We start from the raw sequence: 18689 nt of genomic DNA on the forward strand, positions 1-18689 counted from the left end.
TTTCCCTAAGACAAAACAGATTACAACATAGAACGAGAGAAGAAGCACTAGATTTGTTATTCAAAGCTTATCAGTTACTTTCGGCTAATTCTAACGACCCAGACAGCATATATTGTTTTGGTACATTGTCTTCTAAAGTTACCCAAACAGTGTACTTTGTTGACGCACTGTTTTCTAAAATTCTGCACGTACTGTAGCACAGCAATTACATCCTTGAAATATATTATCTAAAAGCACCAATATATTTTTTTCAAAGCTCTCTACATTTTAAGAATCAATTTACTTATTAGATTTCCACTTCAGGTGCGTGTCTGTCGGCTTGATTCAGTTTAATGCAAGTATTCATTCTCTTTCTGGAACATACAGCTTGCGACAGATGAAATACAATTCTTGGCTTTTCTGGGTGGGTGCAGAAGAAATCCTGCCGGCTGCTTCTGGAAAAGAATTCCAGCCTTTTTTACTCTTTAACCAGAAACTTGCGAATGATACAAAGCAAGCGGGGGGCGTTTCTGTGCAGCTGTTAACTGAACGGCTGCTGGTTCAAGCCCACCCAGGGCTTGTTCCGATTTCAACATCATGCCCCCTAAAGGTAGACTGGATTTCTTTGCGAAACATTCACCCTTTGGACATTTCAGGAAAGGTGCGTGTCGATGCAAGACTTGAAAAGCTTTCCATACAACGAAAAAAATAGTGCTTTTGATTGAAGGAAACGGCAAGAGCAGTTTGAGCAGCTCCGGCCTCTCAAGCGCTTTACAAAGTGATCGGCACCTCGATAGGCAGTTTAGAAGGCTGAGAATGATGCTGGAAGCACAGCGACGTTCTAAAACCAGCGCTTGAAAAGCATCTGCATACATAAAATGTCCATTTCTCAAAAGCTAAATCTGCAGCTTCAGAAGATTGTCAGCTGTATGTTTTCGTTCTTTGTTTCCTTTTTTTACATGACAAGCTTTCGAGAAATGAACTGTCGTTTGTGATGAAGGCTGCATTCGAAATTGTGCATCTAGCTTAGTTCAATGAAATCGGAACGTGCGCCTGTCTCAAACGGATGGCTCTTTGCAGGCACACTACGGAAACCTGCGGGCGCAAGTTGGGAGAAGTGACTCTTGCAGAGTGCCGAGCTTCGAGAACAGGACTCCGCTCAGGAAGATATTGCCACGTGTTGAAGAGTTGCTTTTCGCCATTTCTTTCCCATATTTTTCCAGTGCGGTTCAAAATGTTACGTACGTACGTGTTACCTGCAAAATCACAGTGAAACTGTTATGGCGAAAAGATTCCAAATAGTTATTGTATTAGAATAGCTCTGCAATTTCTTAGCCTTCGTACACGCAGTGTTTAAGGAAAGGCTAGAGTAAATGAAACTGTAAATAGACAGGAGCTCTTATCAGTTTTCATACAAGTTATGATGGCTGCAGCTCCTATCTGCGTCAGAGTGACCGGAGCCAACGGATTGTCTGCGGAACCTTTGATTTATCTCTCGGGCAAAGAGCTAGATAAGCCCTTTTCATCTCAGTTTCATCACACCTGTGCATTAAAGTTTAGTGCTCGGTACCATCAAGGTGTAAGAGGGTCAAGGATGAGCACGAAACTTTGTTAATAAGGAGACGGGCACCGCCCAACGTGGGGCTCGAATCCACGACCCTGAGATTAAGAGTCTCATGTTCTACCGACTGAGCTAGCCGGGCGCCAGGGAAGCAAGGGGTTAACGTGTCCCTGTTGACGTCAATTGGACAAGGTATACTTCCTGGCTTTTCATCATGTGGTGACCGGATTCGAGAGTAGCACACCCTGTTCTTTGTTGATTACTGTACCTCAAGCAGCGCAAATGTCAGTAATCATTGAAATGTACGACCTACAATCTCCTCAGCATGCCCGCGTGGACTCCTCTGTGATCATCCTTCTACGTTCTGCTGTAGTTTTCATGCAAGTGAAAACCGTGCTCCAAATAACAACGGCACAGTTGTATCCTGCGGTAAGCATTCTTCTAATTCCATCGTTTTGCTCCAGGGAAAAGGTAGCGCATCATAGTGTTGATATTCCAAGGTCTCAGAGTCCGTATTGGATGGCTTGGATGCAGACATCGCTCAGAGCTCCCAGTATGATTTTCCCGAGTTCAGTTTTGCAGTGTCTTAGTGCTTTCCTGCTTCCAGTGGGTCTTTGAATGCTCTGCTAAGTAGAGACGTGACATAATTACTAATGCGACCGACTGTGCTGGCTGTTCCTGGTTAATAATGATTAATGCGAGAAATCAATATAAACATAACTGCTTCGATTTCGAGGTTCACTTGAAGCATTCGAAGAAACTATCAAAGATCTCAGAACAACCGAAGACACATTTGGTCATCTCCGTATTGGTGAAGATGAAAGAGTCCCGCAAGTGTCAAGCTTGCACAAACACACACGAGAGAGAAACTCAGAACAGAACTTAAGGAAAGGGAGATCCACACTACTTTAATGCACTTTGCTAACCCGATGGAATGCTTATGAACCATGCATAAGACACATGTAGCAGAGGATGGTTTCGATCCATCGACCTCTGGGTTATGGGCCCAGCACGCTTCCGCTGCGCCACTCTGCTGACGGCCATCCTACGCGTTCCACCTAACTGCTCTTTGTATTTCCTACATAAGTGATGAAAGAGTTGAAAGTTTCAGTGACAAACGCAGACGTCACTTTGAGCGCTTGGTGTTTTGTAGCACAAATCATCACACGCTGCTCTACACTGGATTATAAAGGCCGACACATTTTCCAAACATTTTAATGCTGGAGTCACACTGTAGTATTAATAACAGTGCGATACTCGAAGAGCGTAGTGGGATCGCGGTGGCTCATCAGACCGCTTTGGGGGAGGGGGCTGGCGTCAGGATGGCCGAGCGGTCTAAGGCGCTGCGTTCAGGTCGCAGTCTCCCCTGGAGGCGTGGGTTCGAATCCCACTCCTGACAAAAAGCTTGCGCCATTCCCTCTCCAGTCGGGTGCACATGGGTGAAGCAGCCTGACGTAGGAGACGTGCACCTATAGGCACGCGCGTGTCCCATACCTCTCCTGATTTAGCTCGTACTCCATAGGATGGAAGCGGCTGCTCTGGCTTTTTCACTCGAATATAATCTGATCGCAACAGAAGGCCGTGCAGCCCAGTGCTGGTTTAAGAATGCCTCGTGTCTTCAGGCCCCTATTCCATCAGGTTACCCCTTTGGAATAGTCGTCCGAAAATGACGGAAAAGGAGAAGCACGTAAGCTCCCACAAACTGCGTTAGCATTAGCGGTTGGAATCTGATGGGAGAAAAGCAACCCGGCTCGCCGTCAAGCAATCCATCCCTGGTCTCCCACGTGACGGGCGGGAATACGCACCACTATACTAACGAGGAGCGCTTGCTTGGCGCTTGAAGACACTTCCTCTTGCGGCTACTACTGTTTCCGGTTTCGCCTTTTATTTTCATTCCTCCCAGAGGAGCGCATGAAAACGTTTCCATCTGCGCCATCCTCACCCCTCCACTGCTATGGTCACTGCTCCTCCTGGTGCACTGCAAACACCTATTCAGTCGGTTCTTTCAGTTTGAATAATTAGATCTTCAAAGGCTGGAAGTAGGGCGCAAGGCATGCCAATGCCAAAAGCGTGGTTGTCTGCTTCCAAGTGTGAAATGTCGCTGGGGGACGCTGAAGACATGACTTCCAAGGCAGCAGGTCCAAGCGATTTAGCGTTTGTACAAGAAGCAGGAAGAGAGAAACGGCACTCCGCCTTTTTCTGGGCAGGCGCACGGCGACACGAGAAGGACGCCGTAGTCGGCAGGATTCGACCCGGCGCGGGGAGAGCCCAATGGCTTTCTAGTCCATCGCCTTAACCGCTCGGCCACAACTACAGGGAGCGCCGCCGCCGCCGTCTTGCGATCATTTAACACGGAGGGCGAGGCGGCGGAGGTAACCTTTTTCAACGTCGCTCTCCGTTTCAAAAAAAAAAAAAGGCAAATGACACGCTAGCACTCAGACACCCCTCAGAAGATTGAAGGGTGGCTTAAAGCTGGAATGATTAGGTCTCCCCGCTCCGACACCAAAATGGAACTTCGTTAGGCAGAGAGAAAGCAACATCGGAGGAGCGTGAACAAGACTTTCGAAGCTGCTCCACACGGCACTTTGAATCGCAGACATAGCAGTGTTAGAGGCAGGAATCGCCTTTGCGAACGCGATGAGAAACAGAACGCAAGCTCAGGTCCTGCGGTTTAATAAGCAGGCACGGCTTTCATGCGACTGCACATTTCTTTTCTGGAGCGAGTTGACTTTCAGCTTCAAGAAATTCACACAACTTCCGAAATCCGAAATACAAATCTGGCTCATCGCTGCACAAGAAATGCCGCCGGCTGGCAAGAAAATGACAGCGATGTTTTTCCTTAACGACAAACTTCCGATGGAGAAAAACAACGGCGGTGTGTCGTGGAAATTTAACTATCAAGGAAGCCACAAGAGAGAGTTCTCACCTGAGTAAGGTCTTTATTTCAATATTGCAATATTGGGAGCCCTGTTGCCACTTCGCAAAGTGCAACCAGAGACTCAATTTGTCACAAGCAGTACAGGGTTTTTATAAGACGTTGCGCTGTAAAAAAGCTCAGTGCTTTGTCCCTTCAAAAACTTCCCCTTTCCCTAAGACAAAACAGATTACATCATAGAGCGAGAGAAGAAGCACTAGATTTGTTATTCAAAGCTCATCAGTTACTTTCGGCTAATTCTAACGAACCAGACAGCATATATTGTTTTGGTACATTGTCTTCTAAAGTAACCCAAACAGTGTACTTTGTTGACGCACTGTTTTCTAAAATTCTGCACGTACTGTAGCACAGCAATTACATCCTTGAAATATATTATCTAAAAGCACCAATATATTTTTTTCAAAGCTCTCTACATTTTAAGAATCAATTTACTTATTAGATTTCCACTTCAATTCCCTCCTTTTTATTCTTGAAAATGATTAAAAGTTAGATTCTTCATATGGACTCCCAGGAGGCTCCCATACTTCGGATTCTTGCGTTCTTATCAGAACATACTGATGCGCAAACATATTCATTACCATATTTGAAAAGCATTGGAATAATACATGTCATATAGCAACATAAAAACAGGAAGACAAGTATCACAGCCCCTATAATCGGTGTTAGTAACTTAAAGAAAAACATTTCCCCTGGCCCAAACAGTGATTCTAACCAGGAGAGAAATGGGTGAGGCTGTAGAATGAGGCATTAAAGCACATACATAACAAGATGCATTACATTTCTTTAACTTTAACTGTTCTTCTAGTTGTTGTATCTGCCTGGTACTAAAACTACCATTTTCTGGAAAACCTAACTTACTCCACGATGGAAGACACTTTATTCCCCTTTCTCCAAATTCCCTGTACATGTACTTCGCTGGACCGCTCGGTCCTGTTTCCGTCTTCGAATTTTCATTTCCCATTTTTACCGATCGGTGCCTTACTTTAGAACCTTATCACATTAACTACTCCGCAGAGCAAAAACCACACGTCTGTGTTAAGATAAGTTCTTTATGAGTCCCGGACTCATCAAACCCGCGTGAGAACACCCTCACCGGCCTGCTCTTTCTCTGCTATAAGACCACAGAAAAAATTCTTATAAATCGTCTTAAAACAAAAGTTCGTTAAAAGGATCACTTACTGACGTCAGACAGCCGTGAATTCTCCAGACGCGTCTCAGGAAGGACAAACAGTTTATCCTCCGAGGTTCGTCCAATTTGCTAAAATTGTCCGGCTCCGGATGGAGTTTCAGCAGCCGTCCGCGCTCAGGTTAGTGTCCCATCTGGGGTGCCAATTCTGTCGTGGAAATTTAACTATCAAGGAAGCCACAAGAGAGAGTTCTCACCTGAGTAAGGTCTTTATTTCAATATTGCAATATTGGGAGCCCTGTTGCCACTTCGCAAAGTGCAACCGGAGACTCAATTTGTTACAAGCAGTACAGGGTTTTTATAAGACGTTGCGCTGTAAAAAAGCTCAGTGCTTTGTCCCTTCAAAAGCTTCCCCTTTCCCTAAGACAAAACAGATTACAACATAGAACGAGAGAAGAAGCACTAGATTTGTTATTCAAAGCTTATCAGTTACTTTCGGCTAATTCTAACGACCCAGACAGCATATATTGTTTTGGTACATTGTCTTCTAAAGTTACCCAAACAGTGTACTTTGTTGACGCACTGTTTTCTAAAATTCTGCACGTACTGTAGCACAGCAATTACATCCTTGAAATATATTATCTAAAAGCACCAATATATTTTTTTCAAAGCTCTCTACATTTTAAGAATCAATTTACTTATTAGATTTCCACTTCAGGTGCGTGTCTGTCGGCTTGATTCAGTTTAATGCAAGTATTCATTCTCTTTCTGGAACATACAGCTTGCGACAGATGAAATACAATTCTTGGCTTTTCTGGGTGGGTGCAGAAGAAATCCTGCCGGCTGCTTCTGGAAAAGAATTCCAGCCTTTTTTACTCTTTAACCAGAAACTTGCGAATGATACAAAGCAAGCGGGGGGCGTTTCTGTGCAGCTGTTAACTGAACGGCTGCTGGTTCAAGCCCACCCAGGGCTTGTTCCGATTTCAACATCATGCCCCCTAAAGGTAGACTGGATTTCTTTGCGAAACATTCACCCTTTGGACATTTCAGGAAAGGTGCGTGTCGATGCAAGACTTGAAAAGCTTTCCATACAACGAAAAAAATAGTGCTTTTGATTGAAGGAAACGGCAAGAGCAGTTTGAGCAGCTCCGGCCTCTCAAGCGCTTTACAAAGTGATCGGCACCTCGATAGGCAGTTTAGAAGGCTGAGAATGATGCTGGAAGCACAGCGACGTTCTAAAACCAGCGCTTGAAAAGCATCTGCATACATAAAATGTCCATTTCTCAAAAGCTAAATCTGCAGCTTCAGAAGATTGTCAGCTGTATGTTTTCGTTCTTTGTTTCCTTTTTTTACATGACAAGCTTTCGAGAAATGAACTGTCGTTTGTGATGAAGGCTGCATTCGAAATTGTGCATCTAGCTTAGTTCAATGAAATCGGAACGTGCGCCTGTCTCAAACGGATGGCTCTTTGCAGGCACACTACGGAAACCTGCGGGCGCAAGTTGGGAGAAGTGACTCTTGCAGAGTGCCGAGCTTCGAGAACAGGACTCCGCTCAGGAAGATATTGCCACGTGTTGAAGAGTTGCTTTTCGCCATTTCTTTCCCATATTTTTCCAGTGCGGTTCAAAATGTTACGTACGTACGTGTTACCTGCAAAATCACAGTGAAACTGTTATGGCGAAAAGATTCCAAATAGTTATTGTATTAGAATAGCTCTGCAATTTCTTAGCCTTCGTACACGCAGTGTTTAAGGAAAGGCTAGAGTAAATGAAACTGTAAATAGACAGGAGCTCTTATCAGTTTTCATACAAGTTATGATGGCTGCAGCTCCTATCTGCGTCAGAGTGACCGGAGCCAACGGATTGTCTGCGGAACCTTTGATTTATCTCTCGGGCAAAGAGCTAGATAAGCCCTTTTCATCTCAGTTTCATCACACCTGTGCATTAAAGTTTAGTGCTCGGTACCATCAAGGTGTAAGAGGGTCAAGGATGAGCACGAAACTTTGTTAATAAGGAGACGGGCACCGCCCAACGTGGGGCTCGAATCCACGACCCTGAGATTAAGAGTCTCATGTTCTACCGACTGAGCTAGCCGGGCGCCAGGGAAGCAAGGGGTTAACGTGTCCCTGTTGACGTCAATTGGACAAGGTATACTTCCTGGCTTTTCATCATGTGGTGACCGGATTCGAGAGTAGCACACCCTGTTCTTTGTTGATTACTGTACCTCAAGCAGCGCAAATGTCAGTAATCATTGAAATGTACGACCTACAATCTCCTCAGCATGCCCGCGTGGACTCCTCTGTGATCATCCTTCTACGTTCTGCTGTAGTTTTCATGCAAGTGAAAACCGTGCTCCAAATAACAACGGCACAGTTGTATCCTGCGGTAAGCATTCTTCTAATTCCATCGTTTTGCTCCAGGGAAAAGGTAGCGCATCATAGTGTTGATATTCCAAGGTCTCAGAGTCCGTATTGGATGGCTTGGATGCAGACATCGCTCAGAGCTCCCAGTATGATTTTCCCGAGTTCAGTTTTGCAGTGTCTTAGTGCTTTCCTGCTTCCAGTGGGTCTTTGAATGCTCTGCTAAGTAGAGACGTGACATAATTACTAATGCGACCGACTGTGCTGGCTGTTCCTGGTTAATAATGATTAATGCGAGAAATCAATATAAACATAACTGCTTCGATTTCGAGGTTCACTTGAAGCATTCGAAGAAACTATCAAAGATCTCAGAACAACCGAAGACACATTTGGTCATCTCCGTATTGGTGAAGATGAAAGAGTCCCGCAAGTGTCAAGCTTGCACAAACACACACGAGAGAGAAACTCAGAACAGAACTTAAGGAAAGGGAGATCCACACTACTTTAATGCACTTTGCTAACCCGATGGAATGCTTATGAACCATGCATAAGACACATGTAGCAGAGGATGGTTTCGATCCATCGACCTCTGGGTTATGGGCCCAGCACGCTTCCGCTGCGCCACTCTGCTGACGGCCATCCTACGCGTTCCACCTAACTGCTCTTTGTATTTCCTACATAAGTGATGAAAGAGTTGAAAGTTTCAGTGACAAACGCAGACGTCACTTTGAGCGCTTGGTGTTTTGTAGCACAAATCATCACACGCTGCTCTACACTGGATTATAAAGGCCGACACATTTTCCAAACATTTTAATGCTGGAGTCACACTGTAGTATTAATAACAGTGCGATACTCGAAGAGCGTAGTGGGATCGCGGTGGCTCATCAGACCGCTTTGGGGGAGGGGGCTGGCGTCAGGATGGCCGAGCGGTCTAAGGCGCTGCGTTCAGGTCGCAGTCTCCCCTGGAGGCGTGGGTTCGAATCCCACTCCTGACAAAAAGCTTGCGCCATTCCCTCTCCAGTCGGGTGCACATGGGTGAAGCAGCCTGACGTAGGAGACGTGCACCTATAGGCACGCGCGTGTCCCATACCTCTCCTGATTTAGCTCGTACTCCATAGGATGGAAGCGGCTGCTCTGGCTTTTTCACTCGAATATAATCTGATCGCAACAGAAGGCCGTGCAGCCCAGTGCTGGTTTAAGAATGCCTCGTGTCTTCAGGCCCCTATTCCATCAGGTTACCCCTTTGGAATAGTCGTCCGAAAATGACGGAAAAGGAGAAGCACGTAAGCTCCCACAAACTGCGTTAGCATTAGCGGTTGGAATCTGATGGGAGAAAAGCAACCCGGCTCGCCGTCAAGCAATCCATCCCTGGTCTCCCACGTGACGGGCGGGAATACGCACCACTATACTAACGAGGAGCGCTTGCTTGGCGCTTGAAGACACTTCCTCTTGCGGCTACTACTGTTTCCGGTTTCGCCTTTTATTTTCATTCCTCCCAGAGGAGCGCATGAAAACGTTTCCATCTGCGCCATCCTCACCCCTCCACTGCTATGGTCACTGCTCCTCCTGGTGCACTGCAAACACCTATTCAGTCGGTTCTTTCAGTTTGAATAATTAGATCTTCAAAGGCTGGAAGTAGGGCGCAAGGCATGCCAATGCCAAAAGCGTGGTTGTCTGCTTCCAAGTGTGAAATGTCGCTGGGGGACGCTGAAGACATGACTTCCAAGGCAGCAGGTCCAAGCGATTTAGCGTTTGTACAAGAAGCAGGAAGAGAGAAACGGCACTCCGCCTTTTTCTGGGCAGGCGCACGGCGACACGAGAAGGACGCCGTAGTCGGCAGGATTCGACCCGGCGCGGGGAGAGCCCAATGGCTTTCTAGTCCATCGCCTTAACCGCTCGGCCACAACTACAGGGAGCGCCGCCGCCGCCGTCTTGCGATCATTTAACACGGAGGGCGAGGCGGCGGAGGTAACCTTTTTCAACGTCGCTCTCCGTTTCAAAAAAAAAAAAAGGCAAATGACACGCTAGCACTCAGACACCCCTCAGAAGATTGAAGGGTGGCTTAAAGCTGGAATGATTAGGTCTCCCCGCTCCGACACCAAAATGGAACTTCGTTAGGCAGAGAGAAAGCAACATCGGAGGAGCGTGAACAAGACTTTCGAAGCTGCTCCACACGGCACTTTGAATCGCAGACATAGCAGTGTTAGAGGCAGGAATCGCCTTTGCGAACGCGATGAGAAACAGAACGCAAGCTCAGGTCCTGCGGTTTAATAAGCAGGCACGGCTTTCATGCGACTGCACATTTCTTTTCTGGAGCGAGTTGACTTTCAGCTTCAAGAAATTCACACAACTTCCGAAATCCGAAATACAAATCTGGCTCATCGCTGCACAAGAAATGCCGCCGGCTGGCAAGAAAATGACAGCGATGTTTTTCCTTAACGACAAACTTCCGATGGAGAAAAACAACGGCGGTGTGTCGTGGAAATTTAACTATCAAGGAAGCCACAAGAGAGAGTTCTCACCTGAGTAAGGTCTTTATTTCAATATTGCAATATTGGGAGCCCTGTTGCCACTTCGCAAAGTGCAACCAGAGACTCAATTTGTCACAAGCAGTACAGGGTTTTTATAAGACGTTGCGCTGTAAAAAAGCTCAGTGCTTTGTCCCTTCAAAAACTTCCCCTTTCCCTAAGACAAAACAGATTACATCATAGAGCGAGAGAAGAAGCACTAGATTTGTTATTCAAAGCTCATCAGTTACTTTCGGCTAATTCTAACGAACCAGACAGCATATATTGTTTTGGTACATTGTCTTCTAAAGTAACCCAAACAGTGTACTTTGTTGACGCACTGTTTTCTAAAATTCTGCACGTACTGTAGCACAGCAATTACATCCTTGAAATATATTATCTAAAAGCACCAATATATTTTTTTCAAAGCTCTCTACATTTTAAGAATCAATTTACTTATTAGATTTCCACTTCAATTCCCTCCTTTTTATTCTTGAAAATGATTAAAAGTTAGATTCTTCATATGGACTCCCAGGAGGCTCCCATACTTCGGATTCTTGCGTTCTTATCAGAACATACTGATGCGCAAACATATTCATTACCATATTTGAAAAGCATTGGAATAATACATGTCATATAGCAACATAAAAACAGGAAGACAAGTATCACAGCCCCTATAATCGGTGTTAGTAACTTAAAGAAAAACATTCCCCCTGGCCCAAACAGTGATTCTAACCAGGAGAGAAATGGGTGAGGCTGTAGAATGAGGCATTAAAGCACATACATAACAAGATGCATTACATTTCTTTAACTTTAACTGTTCTTCTAGTTGTTGTATCTGCCTGGTACTAAAACTACCATTTTCTGGAAAACCTAACTTACTCCACGATGGAAGACACTTTATTCCCCTTTCTCCAAATTCCCTGTACATGTACTTCGCTGGACCGCTCGGTCCTGTTTCCGTCTTCGAATTTTCATTTCCCATTTTTACCGATCGGTGCCTTACTTTAGAACCTTATCACATTAACTACTCCGCAGAGCAAAAACCACACGTCTGTGTTAAGATAAGTTCTTTATGAGTCCCGGACTCATCAAACCCGCGTGAGAACACCCTCACCGGCCTGCTCTTTCTCTGCTATAAGACCACAGAAAAAATTCTTATAAATCGTCTTAAAACAAAAGTTCGTTAAAAGGATCACTTACTGACGTCAGACAGCCGTGAATTCTCCAGACGCGTCTCAGGAAGGACAAACAGTTTATCCTCCGAGGTTCGTCCAATTTGCTAAAATTGTCCGGCTCCGGATGGAGTTTCAGCAGCCGTCCGCGCTCAGGTTAGTGTCCCATCTGGGGTGCCAATTCTGTCGTGGAAATTTAACTATCAAGGAAGCCACAAGAGAGAGTTCTCACCTGAGTAAGGTCTTTATTTCAATATTGCAATATTGGGAGCCCTGTTGCCACTTCGCAAAGTGCAACCGGAGACTCAATTTGTTACAAGCAGTACAGGGTTTTTATAAGACGTTGCGCTGTAAAAAAGCTCAGTGCTTTGTCCCTTCAAAAGCTTCCCCTTTCCCTAAGACAAAACAGATTACAACATAGAACGAGAGAAGAAGCACTAGATTTGTTATTCAAAGCTTATCAGTTACTTTCGGCTAATTCTAACGACCCAGACAGCATATATTGTTTTGGTACATTGTCTTCTAAAGTTACCCAAACAGTGTACTTTGTTGACGCACTGTTTTCTAAAATTCTGCACGTACTGTAGCACAGCAATTACATCCTTGAAATATATTATCTAAAAGCACCAATATATTTTTTTCAAAGCTCTCTACATTTTAAGAATCAATTTACTTATTAGATTTCCACTTCAGGTGCGTGTCTGTCGGCTTGATTCAGTTTAATGCAAGTATTCATTCTCTTTCTGGAACATACAGCTTGCGACAGATGAAATACAATTCTTGGCTTTTCTGGGTGGGTGCAGAAGAAATCCTGCCGGCTGCTTCTGGAAAAGAATTCCAGCCTTTTTTACTCTTTAACCAGAAACTTGCGAATGATACAAAGCAAGCGGGGGGCGTTTCTGTGCAGCTGTTAACTGAACGGCTGCTGGTTCAAGCCCACCCAGGGCTTGTTCCGATTTCAACATCATGCCCCCTAAAGGTAGACTGGATTTCTTTGCGAAACATTCACCCTTTGGACATTTCAGGAAAGGTGCGTGTCGATGCAAGACTTGAAAAGCTTTCCATACAACGAAAAAAATAGTGCTTTTGATTGAAGGAAACGGCAAGAGCAGTTTGAGCAGCTCTGGCCTCTCAAGCGCTTTACAAAGTGATCGGCACCTCGATAGGCAGTTTAGAAGGCTGAGAATGATGCTGGAAGCACAGCGACGTTCTAAAACCAGCGCTTGAAAAGCATCTGCATACATAAAATGTCCATTTCTCAAAAGCTAAATCTGCAGCTTCAGAAGATTGTCAGCTGTATGTTTTCGTTCTTTGTTTCCTTTTTTTACATGACAAGCTTTCGAGAAATGAACTGTCGTTTGTGATGAAGGCTGCATTCGAAATTGTGCATCTACAGTAGCTTAGTTCAATGAAATCGGAACGTGCGCCTGTCTCAAACGGATGGCTCTTTGCAGGCACACTACGGAAACCTGCGGGCGCAAGTTGGGAGAAGTGACTCTTGCAGAGTGCCGAGCTTCGAGAACAGGACTCCGCTCAGGAAGATATTGCCACGTGTTGAAGAGTTGCTTTTCGCCATTTCTTTCCCATATTTTTCCAGTGCGGTTCAAAATGTTACGTACGTACGTGTTACCTGCAAAATCACAGTGAAACTGTTATGGCGAAAAGATTCCAAATAGTTATTGTATTAGAATAGCTCTGCAATTTCTTAGCCTTCGTACACGCAGTGTTTAAGGAAAGGCTAGAGTAAATGAAACTGTAAATAGACAGGAGCTCTTATCAGTTTTCATACAAGTTATGATGGCTGCAGCTCCTATCTGCGTCAGAGTGACCGGAGCCAACGGATTGTCTGCGGAACCTTTGATTTATCTCTCGGGCAAAGAGATAGATAAGCCCTTTTCATCTCAGTTTCATCACACCTGTGCATTAAAGTTTAGTGCTCGGTACCATCAAGGTGTAAGAGGGTCAAGGATGAGCACGAAACTTTGTTAATAAGGAGACGGGCACTGCCCAACGTGGGTCTCGAACCCACGACCCTGAGATTAAGAGTCTCATACTCTACCGACTGAGCTAGCCGGGCGCCAGGGAAGCAAGGGGTTAACGTGTCCCTGTTGACGTCAATTGGACAAGGTATACTTCCTGGCTTTTCATCATGTGGTGACCGGATTCGAGAGTAGCACACCCTGTTCTTTGTTGATTACTGTACCTCAAGCAGCGCAAATGTCAGTAATCATTGAAATGTACGACCTACAATCTCCTCAGCATGCCCGCGTGGACTCCTCTGTGATCATCCTTCTACGTTCTGCTGTAGTTTTCATGCAAGTGAAAACCGTGCTCCAAATAACAACGGCACAGTTGTATCCTGCGGTAAGCATTCTTCTAATTCCATCGTTTTGCTCCAGGGAAAAGGTAGCGCATCATAGTGTTGATATTCCAAGGTCTCAGAGTCCGTATTGGATGGCTTGGATGCAGACATCGCTCAGAGCTCCCAGTATGATTTTCCCGAGTTCAGTGTTGCAGTGTTTTAGTGCTTTCCTGCTTCCAGTGGGTCTTTGAATGCTCTGCTAAGTAGAGACGTGACATAATTACTAATGCGACCGACTGTGCTGGCTGTTCCTGGTTAATAATGATTAATGCGAGAAATCAATATAAACATAACTGCTTCGATTTCGAGGTTCACTTGAAGCATTCGAAGAAACTATCAAAGATCTCAGAACAACCGAAGACACATTTGGTCATCTCCGTATTGGTGAAGATGAAAGAGTCCCGCAAGTGTCAAGCTTGCACAAACACACACGAGAGAGAAACTCAGAACAGAACTTAAGGAAAGGGAGATCCACACTACTTTAATGCACTTTGCTAACCCGATGGAATGCTTATGAACCATGCATAAGACACATGTAGCAGAGGATGGTTTCGATCCATCGACCTCTGGGTTATGGGCCCAGCACGCTTCTGCTGCACCACTCTGCTGACGGCCATCCTACGCGTTCCACCTAACTGCTCTTTGTATTTCCTACATAAGTGATGAAAGAGTTGAAAGTTTCAGTGACAAACGCAGACGTCACTTTGAGCGCTTTGTGTTTTGTAGCACAAATCATCACACGCTGCTCTACACTGGATTATAAAGGCCGACACATTTTCCAAACATTTTAATGCTGGAGTCACACTGTAGTATTAATAACAGTGCGATACTCGAAGAGCGTAGTGGGATCGCGGTGGCTCATCAGACCGCTTTGGGGGAGAGGGCTGGCGTCAGGATGGCCGAGCGGTCTAAGGCGCTGCGTTCAGGTCGCAGTCTCCCCTGGAGGCGGGGGTTCGAATCCCACTCCTGACAAAAAGCTTGCGCCATTCCCTCTCCAGTCGGGTGCACATGGGTGAAGCAGCCTGACGTAGGAGACGTGCACCTATAGGCACGCGTGTGTTCCATACCTCTCCTGACTTAGCTCGTACTCCATAGGATGGAAGCGGCTGCTCTGGCTTTTTCACTCGAATATAATCTGATCGCAACAGAAGGCCGTGCAGCCCAGTGCTGGTTTAAGAATGCCTCGTGTCTTCAGGCCCCTATTCCATCAGGTTACCCCTTTGGAATAGTCGTCCGAAAATGACGGAAAAGGAGAAGCACGTAAGCTCCCACAAACTGCGTTAGCATTAGCGGTTGGAATCTGATGGGAGAAAAGCAACCCGGCTCGCCGTCAAGCAATCCATCCCTGGTCTCCCACGTGACGGGCGGGAATACGCCCCACTATACTAACGAGGAGCGCTTGCTTGGCGCTTGAAGACACTTCCTCTTGCGGCTACTACTGTTTCCGGTTTCGCCTTTTATTTTCATTCCTCCCAGAGGAGCGCATGAAAACGTTTCCATCTGCGCCATCCTCACCCCTCCACTGCTATGGTCACTGCTCCTCCTGGTGCACTGCAAACACCTATTCAGTCGGTTCTTTCAGTTTGAATAATTAGATCTTCAAAGGCTGGAAGTAGGGCGCAAGGCATGCCAATGCCAAAAGCGTGGTTGTCTGCTTCCAAGTGTGAAATGTCGCTGGGGGACGCTGAAGACATGACTTCCAAGGCAGCAGGTCCAAGCGATTTAGCGTTTGTACAAGAAGCAGGAAGAGAGAAACGGCACTCCGCCTTTTTCTGGGCAGGCGCACGGCGACACGAGAAGGACGCCGTAGTCGGCAGGATTCGACCCGACGCGGGGAGAGCCCAATGGCTTTCTAGTCCATCGCCTTAACCGCTCGGCCACAACTACAGGGAGCACCGCCGCCGCCGTCTTGCGATCATTTAACACGGAGGGCGAGGCGGCGGAGGTAACCTTTTTCAACGTCGCTCTCCGTTTCAAAAAAAAAAAAAAGGCAAATGACATGCTAGCACTCAGACACCCCTCAGAAGATTGAAGGGTGGCTTAAAGCTGGAATGATTAGGTCTCCCCGCTCCGACACCAAAATGGAACTTCGTTAGGCAGAGAGAAAGCAACATCGGAGGAGCGTGAACAAGACTTTCGAAGCTGCTCCACACGGCACTTTGAATCGCAGACATAGCAGTGTTAGAGGCAGGAATCGCCTTTGCGAACGCGATGAGAAACAGAACGCAAGCTCAGGTCCTGCGGTTTAATAAGCAGGCACGGCTTTCATGCGACTGCACATTTCTTTTCTGGAGCGAGTTGACTTTCAGCTTCAAGAAATTCACACAACTTCCGAAATCCGAAATACAAATCTGGCTCATCGCTGCACAAGAAATGCCGCCGGCTGGCAAGAAAATGACAGCGATGTTTTTCCTTAACGACAAACTTCCGATGGAGAAAAACAACGGCGGTGTGTCGTGGAAATTTAACTATCAAGGAAGCCACAAGAGAGAGTTCTCACCTGAGTAAGGTCTTTATTTCAATATTGCAATATTGGGAGCCCTGTTGCCACTTCGCAAAGTGCAACCAGAGACTCAATTTGTCACAAGCAGTACAGGGTTTTTATAAGACGTTGCGCTGTAAAAAAGCTCAGTGCTTTGTCCCTTCAAAAACTTCCCCTTTCCCTAAGACAAAACAGATTACATCATAGAGCGAGAGAAGAAGCACTAGATTTGTTATTCAAAGCTCATCAGTTACTTTCGGCTAATTCTAACGAACCAGACAGCATATATTGTTTTGGTACATTGTCTTCTAAAGTAACCCAAACAGTGTACTTTGTTGACGCACTGTTTTCTAAAATTCTGCACGTACTGTAGCACAGCAATTACATCCTTGAAATATATTATCTAAAAGCACCAATATATTTTTTTCAAAGCTCTCTACATTTTAAGAATCAATTTACTTATTAGATTTCCACTTCAATTCCCTCCTTTTTATTCTTGAAAATGATTAAAAGTTAGATTCTTCATATGGACTCCCAGGAGGCTCCCATACTTCGGATTCTTGCGTTCTTATCAGAACATACTGATGCGCAAACATATTCATTACCATATTTGAAAAGCATTGGAATAATACATGTCATATAGCAACATAAAAACAGGAAGACAAGTATCACAGCCCCTATAATCGGTGTTAGTAACTTAAAGAAAAACATTCCCCCTGGCCCAAACAGTGATTCTAACCAGGAGAGAAATGGGTGAGGCTGTAGAATGAGGCATTAAAGCACATACATAACAAGATGCATTACATTTCTTTAACTTTAACTGTTCTTCTAGTTGTTGTATCTGCCTGGTACTAAAACTACCATTTTCTGGAAAACCTAACTTACTCCACGATGGAAGACACTTTATTCCCCTTTCTCCAAATTCCCTGTACATGTACTTCGCTGGACCGCTCGGTCCTGTTTCCGTCTTCGAATTTTCATTTCCCATTTTTACCGATCGGTGCCTTACTTTAGAACCTTATCACATTAACTACTCCGCAGAGCAAAAACCACACGTCTGTGTTAAGATAAGTTCTTTATGAGTCCCGGACTCATCAAACCCGCGTGAGAACACCCTCACCGGCCTGCTCTTTCTCTGCTATAAGACCACAGAAAAAATTCTTATAAATCGTCTTAAAACAAAAGTTCGTTAAAAGGATCACTTACTGACGTCAGACAGCCGTGAATTCTCCAGACGCGTCTCAGGAAGGACAAACAGTTTATCCTCCGAGGTTCGTCCAATTTGCTAAAATTGTCCGGCTCCGGATGGAGTTTCAGCAGCCGTCCGCGCTCAGGTTAGTGTCCCATCTGGGGTGCCAATTCTGTCGTGGAAATTTAACTATCAAGGAAGCCACAAGAGAGAGTTCTCACCTGAGTAAGGTCTTTATTTCAATATTGCAATATTGGGAGCCCTGTTGCCACTTCGCAAAGTGCAACCGGAGACTCAATTTGTTACAAGCAGTACAGGGTTTTTATAAGACGTTGCGCTGTAAAAAAGCTCAGTGCTTTGTCCCTTCAAAAGCTTCCCCTTTCCCTAAGACAAAACAGATTACAACATAGAACGAGAGAAGAAGCACTAGATTTGTTATTCAAAGCTTATCAGTTACTTTCGGCTAATTCTAACGACCCAGACAGCATATATTGTTTTGGTACATTGTCTTCTAAAGTTACCCAAACAGTGTACTTTGTTGACGCACTGTATTCTAAAGTTCTGCACGTACTGTAGCACAGCAATTACATCCTTGAAATATATTATCTAAAAGCACCAATATATTTTTTTCAAAGCTCTCTACATTTTAAGAATCAATTTACTTATTAGATTTCCACTTCAGGTGCGTGTCTGTCGGCTTGATTCAGTTTAATGCAGGTATTCATTCTCTTTCTGGAATATACAGCTTGCGACAGATGAAATACAATTCTTGGCTTTTCTGGGTGGGTGCAGAAGAAATCCTGCCGGCTGCTTCTGGAAAAGAATTCCAGCCTTTTTTACTCTTTAACCAGAAACTTGCGAATGATACAAAGCAAGCGGGGGGCGTTTCTGTGCAGCTGTTAACTGAACGGCTGCTGGTTCAAGCCCACCCAGGGCTTGTTCCGATTTCAACATCATGCCCCCTAAAGGTAGACTGGATTTCTTTGCGAAACATTCACCCTTTGGACATTTCAG

General features: G+C 45.2%; 4 non-coding genes across 4 annotated transcripts; 3 read left to right on the top strand and 1 right to left on the bottom strand.

Moving 5' to 3' along the window:
• Positions 1–2856: 2856 nt before the first annotated feature.
• On the top strand, positions 2857–2939 carry trnal-cag (transfer RNA leucine (anticodon CAG)). The gene has a single exon. It is a non-coding gene; the product is annotated as a tRNA-Leu (tRNA).
• Positions 2940–8872: 5933 nt separating this feature from the next.
• Positions 8873–8955, top strand: trnal-cag (transfer RNA leucine (anticodon CAG)). The gene has a single exon. It is a non-coding gene; the product is annotated as a tRNA-Leu (tRNA).
• Positions 8956–13646: 4691 nt separating this feature from the next.
• On the bottom strand, positions 13647–13719 carry trnak-cuu (transfer RNA lysine (anticodon CUU)). Its single transcript has one exon. It is a non-coding gene; the product is annotated as a tRNA-Lys (tRNA).
• Positions 13720–14893: 1174 nt separating this feature from the next.
• Positions 14894–14976, top strand: trnal-cag (transfer RNA leucine (anticodon CAG)). The gene has a single exon. It is a non-coding gene; the product is annotated as a tRNA-Leu (tRNA).
• Positions 14977–18689: the final 3713 nt, after the last annotated feature.

The sequence above is a fragment of the Atractosteus spatula genome, chromosome 25 (genome assembly GCF_055471065.1).
Source record: "Atractosteus spatula isolate fAtrSpa1 chromosome 25, fAtrSpa1.hap1, whole genome shotgun sequence".
Lineage (NCBI taxonomy): Eukaryota > Metazoa > Chordata > Actinopteri > Semionotiformes > Lepisosteidae > Atractosteus > Atractosteus spatula.